A 14,450-nucleotide genomic window follows, 5' to 3' on the forward strand; every position below is an offset into this window, starting at 1 on the left:
CTAGATTTCAAAGCCCGTATTTCACCTTCAGCAGTTTCTACTGATCCCTTAACTGTTTCTATTGTGCTAAACCAAGTCTTAAGGATATCAGGATAGGATCCGGTAGGGATTGCTGAAACTTGAATGTGCTGAATTTCCTGTGATATCTCATTCTGAAAACTGGGGTCTTGACACTGCTGACTGAGGGTTGTCAATGTTAAGCTGATGCTATTCCAGCAGGTCTGATACTACATGGCAGTCATCATGCATGATTTAGCATGTCCATACAAGTTGTTCCTGTCTTCTCGCAAACGCTTAATCATGTCCTTTTCATGCTGAGGAAGGAAAGATACAATATTGTTAAAGAGAGTGGAAAGAAGTGTGACATCATAGTCGTCTATGTTTGTATTGCCTCTATTTGGCGGGAACAGGATATCCGTCTGAGACTGGTGTAACACTTTTCGTTTAAGAAGACTGTTGATGATACTCCTTTTTTTTGCAAGATACTGGTCCAAAGTGAAGGTCGGAGTAACTGTGTGATGACTTAACAATTGTCTCAAAATCCTGGATCCAACATCAACCAACAGGTATGTCAGACGCATGAATCTGTCTGTATCACCAGCTGGAGGAGGTGGCATGGGAACAGCAGAAGCTGAAAGATGACAACAGTTGTACAAGGACTTAATACATACATACACAATGTAATGGCAAACGGAAATTCCTCAGGTTATGTAGAATTCTATCAACAAGCAAGAGAGGAGTTTTCTACTGAGTTTAGTATGATTATAATTAACAAAGTACAGCGGATTTCTACTGAATTTACTAAGATTATATTATTAAAGAATACTGGATTTTTACTGAATTTACTAAGATTATATGAACAAAGTATACTGGAGTTCTGCTGAATATTAACAAAGTATAATGGATTTCTGCTGAATATTAACAAAAGTATACTGGATTTCTGCTGAATATACTAAAATTATATTATTAAAGAATACTGGAGTTCTGCTGAATATTAACAAAGTATACTGGATTTCTGCTGAATATTAACAAAGTATAATGGATTTCTGCTGAATATTAACAAAGTATAATGGATTTCTGCTGAATATTAACAAAAGTATACTGGATTTCTGCTGAATTTACTAAGATTATATTATTTACATGAAATCACAGCACAGGAATTTCTATTGAAATTACACTATATTTTACTTGAAATCACAACACATGAATTTCTACTGAATTTATTAGCAATATATTCTATATGAAATCCCATCACATAATTTTATTGAATTTATTAACAATATATTGTACATGAAATCACAGCACATGAATTTCTATTGATTTTACCAACACTACATATTACTTGAAATCACAACACATGAATTTCTATTGAATTTTACTAACAATATATTCTATATGAAATCATGATACATGAATTTCTACATAATTTACTTATAATGTTCTACATGAAGCCACGATACATGAATCTTTACTGAATGTTGCTAACACTGTTCTATGCAGGATGACAGCATGCATGGATTGCATGATGCAGAAAATTTGATTTTCCTGTGGATTTAATATATTTATTTTCCTTTTCTAACCACATATCCACGATTATTATATTTTATATGAATATCAATAAATGCTAATTGCTTTCAGGTCTATTTTAATCATGTAATAAGGAATGTTAAAACAGCATCTTCATGGTGCAGTCATGCTTTGGCTGACACAAACTACTTTAAGAAATCATTGTATTGCAACTACTAGTTAATTAATCACATCTAGTATACAGTATGAGACTGGTTATTAGTTTAGTAAACACCCCCAGAATATAGTGTCTGACTGGTTGCACGTTAATTAATCTGCTCTAGTATGCACTGTGTGTCTGGTATAAATCGCATCCAGTATAAAGTATGTGCTTGGATGTTAGCTTATTATTCACATCCTGTACAAAGTATGTAACTGGTTCTTAGGTTATTAATCACATCCAGTATAACGTACGTGATTGGTTCTTAGCTTATTAATCACATCCAGAATAAAGTATGTGATTGGTTCTTAGTTTATTAATCACATCCTTTATAAAGTATCTGATTGGTTATTAGTTTTTTAACCACATCCAGTACAAAGTATGTGATTAATAATTAGCTTATTAATCACATCTATTATACAACATGTTTAGAACCTAAACTTGGATAAATCAGCATAATCTTTCTAATTCAACACATCAAAACTGATTTTTTTCTCCTTATTTGAATGAAAAAAGAAAAGACAGAATAAAGCCAAGTATGCAGAAAATCACACAAGTATTGCTATATTCATATCTTTAAAAGCTTTTATAAAAAAATATTTGATGTCAGATATATCCTTTTATTTGCTAAAGGTTCTAACAATATCAGGTAAAGATTTTACAAAGATCTCATTTGAGAAGATGATCAGTATAATGTTTATCCTTAAACATAAAACATGGTTCCCACACTTTCCTAAAGGTAAATTTCCAGGGATTTTCTAGAATGAAATTAATTTTTTCAAGGTTCACAGATGACCATTAATGAATGGAATTAAAGAACATTTTAGATTATGAAACATGCATTTTATAAATCTAAAGATGGTTTTCTTTCAAGACTCTCCAAAACATCTAAGCCAGAAAGGATGATCAAGTACAAAACCACAAAATGTATCACACAAAACAAGTTTGATTAAATTCCTATAAATTGGCATGTAAAGTCATTTCAATGTACAACATACAAATTCTAACTTTATTTTCCTGACCTGCATTATGTTGCTAAGTGGGCACAACATAATGAACATAAACTAGTTTTGTTTCGTTTCAAACCGTCAATTATATAAACAAATTCTCTCTCTCTCTCTCTCTCTCTCTCTCTCTCTCTCTCTCTCTCTATATATATATATTATATATATATATATATATATATATATATATATATATATATATATATATGCATCTTATAGAAAGTAAACATTTCCTATTACAGTATAATAAAAGAAAACAATTAACGCTGAGAGTTTGACAATGATTTTATCTGTGTCAATAAAATCCAAAAGCAAGATTTTTCAAACAACCTAATATCCTTAAGACAATCTAGTTAGAATCCATTATTTAAAAAGCATTTTTAAAAGTGCTATTCAAATTTTGACAAAAGACCTTCAAACAATGACTGAAAATTCTGTAAAATCATCTTGTCTTCTTGTAATTCGTTAAACCAGTTCCCAAACCTGTATAGATACAGGGTCTCAAATCGTTTTTTAATATATAATACAAGGGAAGAAAATTTCTCATTTCAGCTCTGAGATTCAACAATGTGGACTACAAATTTGGTTTAAAACGAATAGCAGTCCGTTTTCTAATCGGGTTTCCTACGAATATTCCCATCCCATTTTTCATATTTGGACATTTAGGTTGGGGTGTTCGGTTGTTGCAATTGCATATCGAACATTTGGAATTTGCTGCCACAGTGCGGTAGCGACATATGGTAGTCACTTACCTGTGAGCCTATACAATTTAAACTTATGTTATATCAACTTATACCTGCATGAAATCGATAGGAAAAGGATTTTTATCTTCTCAGAAATGGCAAGTATTATAATCGTCTTTATTCTGCTGATAGACTAGACGAAACTACGGCATTGATGAAACCTGGCCCGGTACTCACCATTTGCATTACAAGTCACTTCACAAATCTCAAACGATGCCATCGGAAGTCCATTAGTCACGTGATATTAACAACAAACTCCATTTTAATGTTGTTGTAGAAAAATTCAGTTATATTAAATGAAAGTCAAATACTGTTTATAAAAGCCAATAATCTGGCCAGACTGATTTATCAAGCAGAGAGCACATGTCAACGTGGTAGTCACGTGATACAACAAAACTCCCGAAGTTGTTCTCGGAATATATAAATATGGAACATTTATGTTCTTTCGTTTTTGTATTTTTATTACAAACAGTACATGACTTTCATTTAATATTCTTTTATTTTTCATTTGTAAATGTGGTTGTTAGATTTGTGTGCTCATGCGACTAGCAATGCAAATCTCGAGTACCAGGTCACATTTCATCAACTCTTATTTTAATACTCACAATTTCTGAGAAAATAATTAATATTCATATCCATTTCATGCGTGTATCACTCGATCCAGCAATGTTTAACGTTTGGTAGGCCATCCGGTAAGCAGCTAAACTTTGTCACCACAATGTTTGCCTCTTGTGATACTTGACTGGTTTTCATAGCTTTCACGTAAGGAAAGATACAGATATCGAGCTGACTTTGAAAATAAAAGTATACTCAATGAGTCTAATCCACTGAGCATTTGGATTGACTCAGCCTGTGTTTATTGCAAGCACCCAAATCATACATACTGCACCCTTCGAATATTCTGGTTAGAACTCGATAAATTTAACTCACGATCAGTTTAGTAACGACTCAATTACTGATTGTTTCGTGCGTTAAGTGGTGGTGGAAAATTCCCGGGTTTTTCCTGACTTTCATCAATATTTGCGAAATTCCAGGACTTTTCACGGTTGGGAATTTCTTTTATCATTTCTCAAGACTTTTTCACGATTTCCCAGTAGCGTGGGAACCCTGATAAAATTAATCTTTAAACACCATTGTTAGAATAGTTAGAATGGGGAAGCTACCACCATTAAAAATGTTTCTTTGTCAAGATTTTAAAAAATCTTTGCCTTCAGTTGGTATCACATAACTAAACATAGTTAAATAGACTATATATTGGAAAGGGTGCTATATATATATATATATATATATATATATATATATATATATATATATATATATATATATATATATATGCATGCATACCCCTAAACAAAAATGGCACAATGGGGATGATATTATATTGTTCGAAGAATTATCTCCATTCAGTATCATGAAACATATCTGATACATCAACATAGTTGAAGGTTTATGTCCAGAAAGGATAAACTATTGGGCATCACCCAATGACAGCAAGTCAGATTGGGTCAATGCACGCGTTTTAAGAATTAATATAATAGGATGATTGTGCATCTAGCACAGACAGATTTATTATATTGTGGAAAGAGTAAGCTATACAACAGTGGCAGGTATCTTAATCTTATTACTCAGAGTTATATAGATTATTGTAGCAAAAAATCTGCCAGGGCTGAATTGTGTCAGAAAATACATACAAGCTGCAATATACATTTAAGTTGCTTGATGTTTAATAATGCTTGGTACATTTACCTTTCTACAATTACTTTCAAAATACAAATTAATAGTAGACTGACCAGCTTGCAATTCTTCTCCATTTAGCATGTATATTGGACTTGTATTTAACTAATTGTCAAATTAAAAATCACTCCACGGCATTTTCATTAACATTTTCGCAGCTCCCATTATCACATTTACCTCAAACCTTTAAAATCATTGTCATCATCACCATCACTGGCCAGTATTTGCCAAACAAAATCATCATCTAAAGCTGACCCATGCTGTGAGTCAGTCATTTGGGGTTTTGTAGTTAGTCAGAAGTTTAAACATGCATTTGTAAAACTTCTCGATGAATGCAAGGCTAAACCTACAACAGAATGCTTGTTCCTGATCCCAATTTGCCAAATAAATTTAGTTTAACAACCATTCATGACAAGCTTTAGTAACCAGATACGTCAATAGCTGCCTGCATAAAAAAAGACAGTACTACACGATCCCTACCCATTGTGCCACTTATGTTGCAATTCGCATTTTACAGGCTAACAGTTAGCTAAAACTGTATGTTACGCCTAGTACATTGTATATAGGCATCGTTAAAGTTTCTGCAAGAGTAGTTGCACATCACTGCTCTCCAAATGTGGAAATTTGTACCAACTGAGTGCGATTCAAACAATCCCACAGCCCGGGAAGATTTATGCAACATGGAAAGAATGCTGGCATCCATCTATGCTACTTTCACGTGCTGTGACTAAATTCCTTTACCCATAGCAATGAATGTATAGAAAGTTAAAAGTTATTGGCAAGATTTTGTTATTTTTTCCCAACTAACCTTTGAAATCCAATAATTGAAGACGACTAAGTAGAGGTAATGTGTGTGTGTGTGTGTGTGTGTGTGTGTGTGTGTGTGTGTGTGTGTGTGTGTTTGTGTGTGTGTGTGATTATGATTTTTAACGTAGCTTTAACAATTTTTCGGTCACATCACTACGAGGTCTGCAGTGTGGCAATTTATAATGATGTCTAGCACTGGGGCATCAAGCCGCATACATGTAGCATGATATCCCGCCCTGTCGCATTATCCTGATACCAGGCAGACAAGTCGTAACACAAACCTCTTAATGCTGAGAGCTGTAAGTACCATTTTTGTAAGTCTTTGGTATGATTCGGCTGGGGATCGATCCCACGACATTTCGCTTCCGAGGCGGACACCCTAACCACTAGGCCACCGGAGCGGTTAGTAGAGGTAATGGTCTTTTAAATGGTGCTTATCTTTAGTAAGGCTAAGCTGTATACTCTCTAACACCATAAAAAAGAGAATTAACAATGATTTCAACAAGGTTTTCATAAAAAGGAAAACTAGTGACGAATACCTGTGAAAACAGTTTTCTTTAAAAACAAAACCCTTTGCAAGCTGCCAGATAGGAGAACCTTCTGTGACTATGACCATCTATTCAGGAATGGCAACAAAACAACTTTTATTTAGGACAAACTAAAAATCTTTTCATGCAATGTTCATGTCATCAGAAGTAGTGATGAAAAGCTTTTCAAGATTTGTCCCAATGCATTATCATTTAGATCCAAGTAGGCATAACAAAAACTCTTTAAGTCAATACTTCTTGTTGGCAGGTCCATCCATTCGGGAAGAGTATTTATACAAACTATCTAAAAGATGGCTGCTGTAGTGGCCATATTTTTGATGTATGAGCAGCACTAATTTCATTTAAAACCTTCTAGACCTTACTAACTTACTCTTTTATATGTCAAATATTTGATCTGTTTCTGGTGGGTCACAATCATAATTACTTCCAACAACAGATGTGATTGTCTCTGCTTATTTTGTTTTAGAAAACCTTGTTTTCATCGTATTGTTTATGATGTATTAGAAGCTACTGGTAATTCAACAGGTATATCAATTATATCTGAAAGAATTATTCTCACAATGCTTTTGTAAAAAATGTCTAGCACAAACAATGTAATGAATTTATAATTCTTTAGAAATACAATATTACCAATCCTTTGCACATGTGAACGGTGACATCGCCAATGCTCCAAGTTCATCGAAAGATAAATTTATTTCAAGTAAGAAAATGAATGCCATTTTGTCCTTGTTATATTGCATTGCAAATCAGGGAATTACATATATTTTCAAGTCATTATCCCCCACTCCTAGAAAATGAAATGGCCTCCCCATATTATGGACTTGACATCAGTGGATATTCAGAAGAAATCAAAGCTGTAACCATTAGGGCTGTTCCAGTAAAACATATACCCCCCCGGGGGGAGGCAATTTCAAATTCAACCAACCCACAACAGAAGCAATTTAAAAAAATTATGATCCACCGTCAGATGTGTTTTAATCGAGAAACACTGCCCCCTACAGAAGTACATTTTTTAACATAATTTCTGGCTATGGGTTAGTGGGCGGTAGAAGTGATTTTAATATTGGGTTGGGGACAGAAGCGATTTAAATGACAACTGGCTGGAGGTAATCTACTGAATTCATAGACATCATATAATCTACTGCATATTTTTATTTGTATTCATTCATTATAAGCTGTCTTTTGTCCTTTTGTTTGTTTGTCTGTCAGCCAAGTATGTCTCTGATACTGTGAAATCACAGATTTTCATGGTGGCTTATTATTTGTAGATGTCATTGATCAGTCCCTTAATACCTACTAATTTAACATCCATTAATACAGATTTTATAATAGATATTTCTATTCTAATAAAGAAATCATGAATTTGTATCCTTACTAAACTCTGTGTTTCCTAAAGTGATCAATATGTCTTGCTATTTTTCTTTGTTCTCAGGCATGCTGCTTTTGATTAGAATAATAGTTAAATCTTGTATTGCTTTAAATGTGTGGTCAGATTCTATGATTCATTGTTATTATTTTTTCCAATAAATGTTTTGGTAAACTTATATGATTTGTCAGAAGAAAAAAAAACAATGTTGCCCGTGGAAGTGATGTTGCATCATTTGTCTACTTTTACACTATATCATTTCTTGTAAGAACATCTTTTTCAGTTACCGATGTCTTATTTTTACGCCTTGTTGCAAGACTAATATAAAGTTATAAAAAAAATATAGCAAGTCAAACATTTTTATATCATAGATTTAAAAAAATGGATGAAAGTCAAGGAATCATTTTTCCCAGAGCACTCATAAAATCAATGTCATTGCAGTTAACTGTATTGTCAACAGCATCATCATCATCACTGATGGCCTAGCTGTAACATTCTGCACTTTCAATCCAGTTGTCACAGGTTCTATCTCCCACTTCTAGTCTTTCATATGAGACATGCCAATGGCCTGAGGGGCTTTCATGGCAGAGTGGTATAAGATGCTTGTCTTGTGATACAGAACTGAGGGGCTTCCATGGCAGTGGTACAAGATGCTTGTCATGTGATTACTTGCCTCCAATGTGCTAATGAGAATTTTGTCAGTTACTTGTGGAAGGTCAGTGGTTCTACATAACTGGTGTTTGGTGTCTCAAAATGACTTGGATTTTCTTCAGCAGTAAAACTGACTGCCATATATATATATATATATATATATATATATATATATATATATATATATATATATATATATATATACATATATATATATATATATATATATATATATATATATATATATATATATATATATATATATATATATATATATATATATATATATATCTCTTCATCTGAAAATGGTGTAAAGGCCATAATGATCTACTGAAACCCCCGAGATATCATGTCTAAATGGCTTCAGCTGTTGGAGATAAACATCAAATCAACAGAGGCTCCATGTGCCCAATTGTACTAAGGTGGTTGCTTCTACATCACTTAAACATCTTAAACATGAGTTTGTGTCACAGATCAACCAATTTAGGTTGGTGGTCTTTCGGGGTTATTCCTCCACCTAATATATTGTTAAAAAATCACCAAAAACCCCAAATCAAACCACACTGAATCAACCAACTAATCAACTGTGGCAACAGCAGCAAAGGTACTAGTCAATCATTTTTGCCACAATTGTATGGGTTTATAACATTTGACTCAAGTATTTTTTTAAACCTTCGAATATCATCAATTATGCCTTTCTGACAGTTACCTAAAAGCCATCATCAATTGGTGCAAATGGATTTGTCATGGTGAGCATATTAGATGGAAAAGACTTGAGCAATCCTGCATCACACACTGCCGTAAAGTTTACATTTTAGCTCACTTAAATTGTCTCTTAACAATGTTCATTGTTCCAACTAGAACTGTTATAACTTATTCAAGCTATATTCACCAGTATCTGGAGATATGCATCTGTAATAAATATTTGTAATAAAGTAGGAGAACGCATCAATGTTTTTCAATGATGTATTTGAAATGAGCAACAACCACAATCAACAAACCAAGAAATAAAATTATTCACATCTCCCAGGCAATAGGGTATAATCATAATCTGCCAAAATATTTTTAAATTTGCCAAATATTTTTTCCAACCATACTGATTCAGTGGACATATCACCAGAATGGACAGAAACAGACCAAAAGGTTAAAATCGATTTGATACAGCTTTTAAGTAGCTAAATTCATATTGGATTAGTTAACTGTACACCCTTTATTGTCTTCCTTTTGATGAAATTTCTAACTGAAGCTAAGAAAATAATGTTGAACACATAAAAAAGAGACACACTTCTACTCATTATTGTTTTTATTATACTTCTCCATTCCAGCCTGTTCTTATGATCTTCTCCCCCCACATACTTTTTGTCTTGTTTATGATATGTATCTAAATTTCTCACTTACTTTTCCTACTACTATACAAATGTTCTGTGAATATCAGTGTGAAACACAATGGGGAGACTAAGTCCAAGATTGAAATCCTTTACATTTCTGGATGTATTATGCTTGGATTCCATATTTCTGCACAAAACTCAAGAGTTCAGAACTCTCTGTACTAATTCAGTTGCCACTGTAAATTTGTGCAAACACCACAATATTAAAATTCAGCAACTTAAAATTGTGAGTGCTCATGATCAAGTTTATATCAGTATAGACAGATCTATGACGACAGATTTTGTGAAAAGAAAACTATAACAGCCGCACCATTTTCTACATATATACAAATTTTAAATGTGTGCTTTCAATACTGCACCAAAGAGTCGGCTGCTGATTTCAGTAATGAGTCATCCAAACTCGGGTCTGTAAAGGGATGGAAATTATGTTAATGAAACAATGTCCCTCACTTTTTTCAGTTACAAGTAGGACAAGCTCTCAAAAGATTGTTTTTACTAAAATCTTACTTTCATTATCAACCAATCAGGGACAGTCAGACCCATATATACTCTATTTTATCTTCACTGATTTATGGTATGGTTCTCGTTCTTTCAAATCTGTAGTAATGTGAGTCCTTGAACAACTCTCAATGGCTGTATGCCTTTTTCGACCATGCTGAATGGACACACTGTAAGATAATGTTCAAGTAACAGAAATACCATGATATAATCAGAGACCAATAAATTCAAATAAAATAGTCAAGGTATCTCCCCTGCAGGGATGCTGCCAGGATTTCAGGATTTACTCTAAGTTTCGTGTGTGTGTGATCTCCAATGAACATGTGGTGGCGGTGGGAATAGCCAATGTTATTTTGGAGCTATGTTCCTCCATAACATTCAAGATTTGGATATACCAAGGGTGAAATTGGTACAGTTGCATCCTAAACTACTGTCATGGCCACTTCAAGTATTATTTAATGTGAGACTTTAATGCAAGAACTCGTAGCTTCAGTGACGTTTGGGTTAAAAAAATAATTTCTTCTCAAACAACTCAATTTGGTACAGATTACATTGCTTTTTAATGATACAGTGAGAATTCTTGATGTGTAAAAATTGCACAATAAATGAATAACATCAGATAAGAAAATTACTACCACTGGGAAAATACTGATAGGAATATAAAGAATTAATGATATAATTATTTAAGTAGAATATGTGGTGACAATTTGAGCGCTAGTTCTGCAACTTTGTGCAAAATACATCTTGTACAACTATTCTGTTGTTTCTAACAGCACTGTAATATGACAATAATTTCTGTCCACATTTTATTTTAGTCCCTTGCTAATTAATAGTTTTAGATTTTACAACACTAAGCACAATTTACCTTTTGACATCATTACAAATATTTAGATTGCAAGAAAATAGAAGTTACAATTTTATTAAAAGCACTGGTACCAGTAAGACTAAAGGAGAAAAAAGAACCAGGATGATTAGTAGTGTAGTAAAGAATCCATATATCAGAATGGCATTAAGTATTTTTTCATCAATTTCATCATCAGTTAATGATACTGCTTAAAAATGTATTGCACTAGATAATATACATTTTAGTTATCCATTTTGCAATACAAATACCAAATAATGGCTTGGAACTAAGTGCCAAAAGGTCTGCAGAAAATACCACCATGATCACAATATACATAGGAAGAACCGAACACAAACAGGACAAATTTTTATCCATCTTGCTTTGAGTTTAGACAGATCAGTCAGTCTCTTATGTTTAATGTCATCTAATTTTTGCACATAGCATGTACATCATTTGGTCATACACCTGCATGATACAAAATTTTGTCTTTCTCTTCTTTTGTTGCTCAGTGGTTCTGCCAATTTGAGATCTACACACACTTAATTATGTTGTATGGGGATTCTCTGATGTTCCCTATGAGCATTAATTTGTTAATTGTTTCTGAATTTAATATGATCCTCCTCCTCGGTGTACAAATATTATTCTGTGCTGTGAACTCCTTTCATTGCCTGCTGTCTGAAACGCATATGCATAACTAGCTTGAACAAGTTATTGTTCTTTATGGTTGTGCAATTTTCAACATCTCACATGTATGGCCCCATGGGTATTCTCTCTTAGATATCTCTGTCCCAAAAAGAAACGTTTTGAACCAGAGGTCTCGTTAGGATTTTAAAACTAAGAGTCCATGGCTCCCATTTTGGTAAAAATATGAGTCCCATCAGGAAAAGTGCAGTCCCCTCTCAGAAAACTATGCCAATTATAAGAACTATTGGTTGCCATAGAGTTTAATTTCTACATTCTTTAAAATACTGACATAGCTCTTCCTTGTCCATCAGAGTGAGTCTGAAATTTTTCGATCCAAGGAAGGTCTTATTCAAAGCACTAAGCTAGGCATCACACACTTTCTTACACTTGGATAATGTCCCTTTCAAACTATCAGTTCTAGCAACTTTAGTCCTCTCCTGAGTCTCACAATCTTTGTCAGTTTGCCGTTGAACCCCAAAATACTCATTCAAGTCTGTCTCAACATGTTATGATTCCGAGGTCACTTGCACTGCTTATTCCATTACACTCGGAAATGAACACAAGAATGAAAGCTAAAGTTGTTTATTTGATGTACTGTTATAAATGACCACATGTACATCTCTGGCTATTTCTGCCTCTGAATTCAAGCACTGTAAATATCAATAGATTTTCCCACCCAGCTGCCAGTCCAGGCCTTTGATCTCGCCGCTTAGCTATTGCAGCATGTTCTCTTGATGTACTCTTATAATGGTGACGACCGGGGGGGGGGGCTTTCAACCACTAAATTCAGTCATTGCAAATATCATCACAGCTAACTGATCAACACATTTTCCCACTATGCAGGTGACTGAAGCAGGACTGGCAAGTCTTTGAATTTTATCGCCCACCTAAATAACAAAATTGGCGTCCAAACACGCGTGATTATAAGCGTTTACGAGACTTCTGTCAGTTTTCACTAATATCAATCCTGCTAAAGATCCACTTCCTTGAATCAGTGTTTGGCTTCCTCTTATGCCAGATTGTTCTCTTCCATAATGCTGTATTACGGTTTTAAGTCCAAAATTCCCATAGTCTGCTTGTTTATACATGGGTATATTTAATAAATATAACCGGCATATTGTCCATCCAACACGTACATCGGACTCGCACTCAACATCAATTTTAGGCTCAAAATTACACACTGGTATTTCCACTGACATTTTTTCCAGTGTCCAACAGACCGATATACATGGAATTCATTGTCATCATGGCTATCACCAGCCAGTATTTGCCGACGAAAACGTCGTCTGAAGACAAACCGTGTTGTGATTCAACCATTTTGGTTTCCTGAGTGGCCCTTATTGGAAACACGATGAAAGTAAGGTTAAAACTCCATAAAATGCTTGTTCCAGGGCCAATGAACGAATCAAATTTAGTTTAACAGCCATTCATGTCGAACCGACGTATCCAGATATCTGGATGTCGCATCAAGTGCTGTGAGACAGCTGCGGCAGTGCGAATTACGTCGCGAAATGCACTTTTAAAGTTAAAGTTAAAAGTTTAATAAAAATTGCATACTGCGCAAAGGACATCTTTTTTATATCCGCAGCGTTGACGTAATTTGTCGAACGCGTATCACTGCTTTAGAAGTACGCGAATTCATGAAAATGACGTGCATTAGACCGCTTGGGGGGGGGGGGGCAGATGTGATTTTAAATATGTAGTCGTGTTATTTTTCTTCTTCTTTCTGACAACCCCACCAGCGATTACACCTTTTGTTAGCACAACCCACAACAGAAGTGATTTCCCTAACCAACCTTCCACTGTCAGAATCAAAATAGTTCGAAACACAACCTCGTACAGAAGTTTTTTGAAGTGCCGTCCCCGGGGGGGATATATGTTTTACTGGAACAGCCCTTATCAACTCTGTTATAAAATATTAGCATCAGAAGATCAGGACAATTTATGTTTGGGAAAGGTGCATTTCCATCACACAATGCTATCTGACTTGATGTGTTGTACCTAACAGCTACAGTCATGGTCCTGTCATGAAAAACAGATGTTCGAGAATTGTTCATAATTAATCTAAACGTACTGTAGAAATGAGTAACAATATGAACAACTGTCAAATCTTAGATGTTATGAGATTTTAATTTCCAACAAATTTGGTCATTCTGCGTAGATGTCACCTCATTATTTACCTGTTTTTGTTAGAGGAAAATATAAAAACAAAATTTGTATCATCATAGAATAAATTAACAAAAAATAAACAATCAGATTAAAAATGTGTCAATAACCAAATCGCAAAACAGGTCTATTATGTTGTTTTGAAACCATATATTAATGACAGCAATTTCCTGTCTGACGGTTCGAGCGTTTGGCTCCACTGAAAAACATTCATAATGCCTTCGCAATACTGATACTCATGTTCATTAACATCCATCACATTTTGACCCACTTGATCCTTGGCAGAGTTTA

The sequence above is a fragment of the Sinohyriopsis cumingii genome, chromosome 10, assembly GCF_028554795.1.
Source record: "Sinohyriopsis cumingii isolate HCF-2022 chromosome 10, ASM2855479v2, whole genome shotgun sequence".
Classification (NCBI taxonomy): Eukaryota; Metazoa; Mollusca; class Bivalvia; order Unionida; family Unionidae; genus Sinohyriopsis; species Sinohyriopsis cumingii.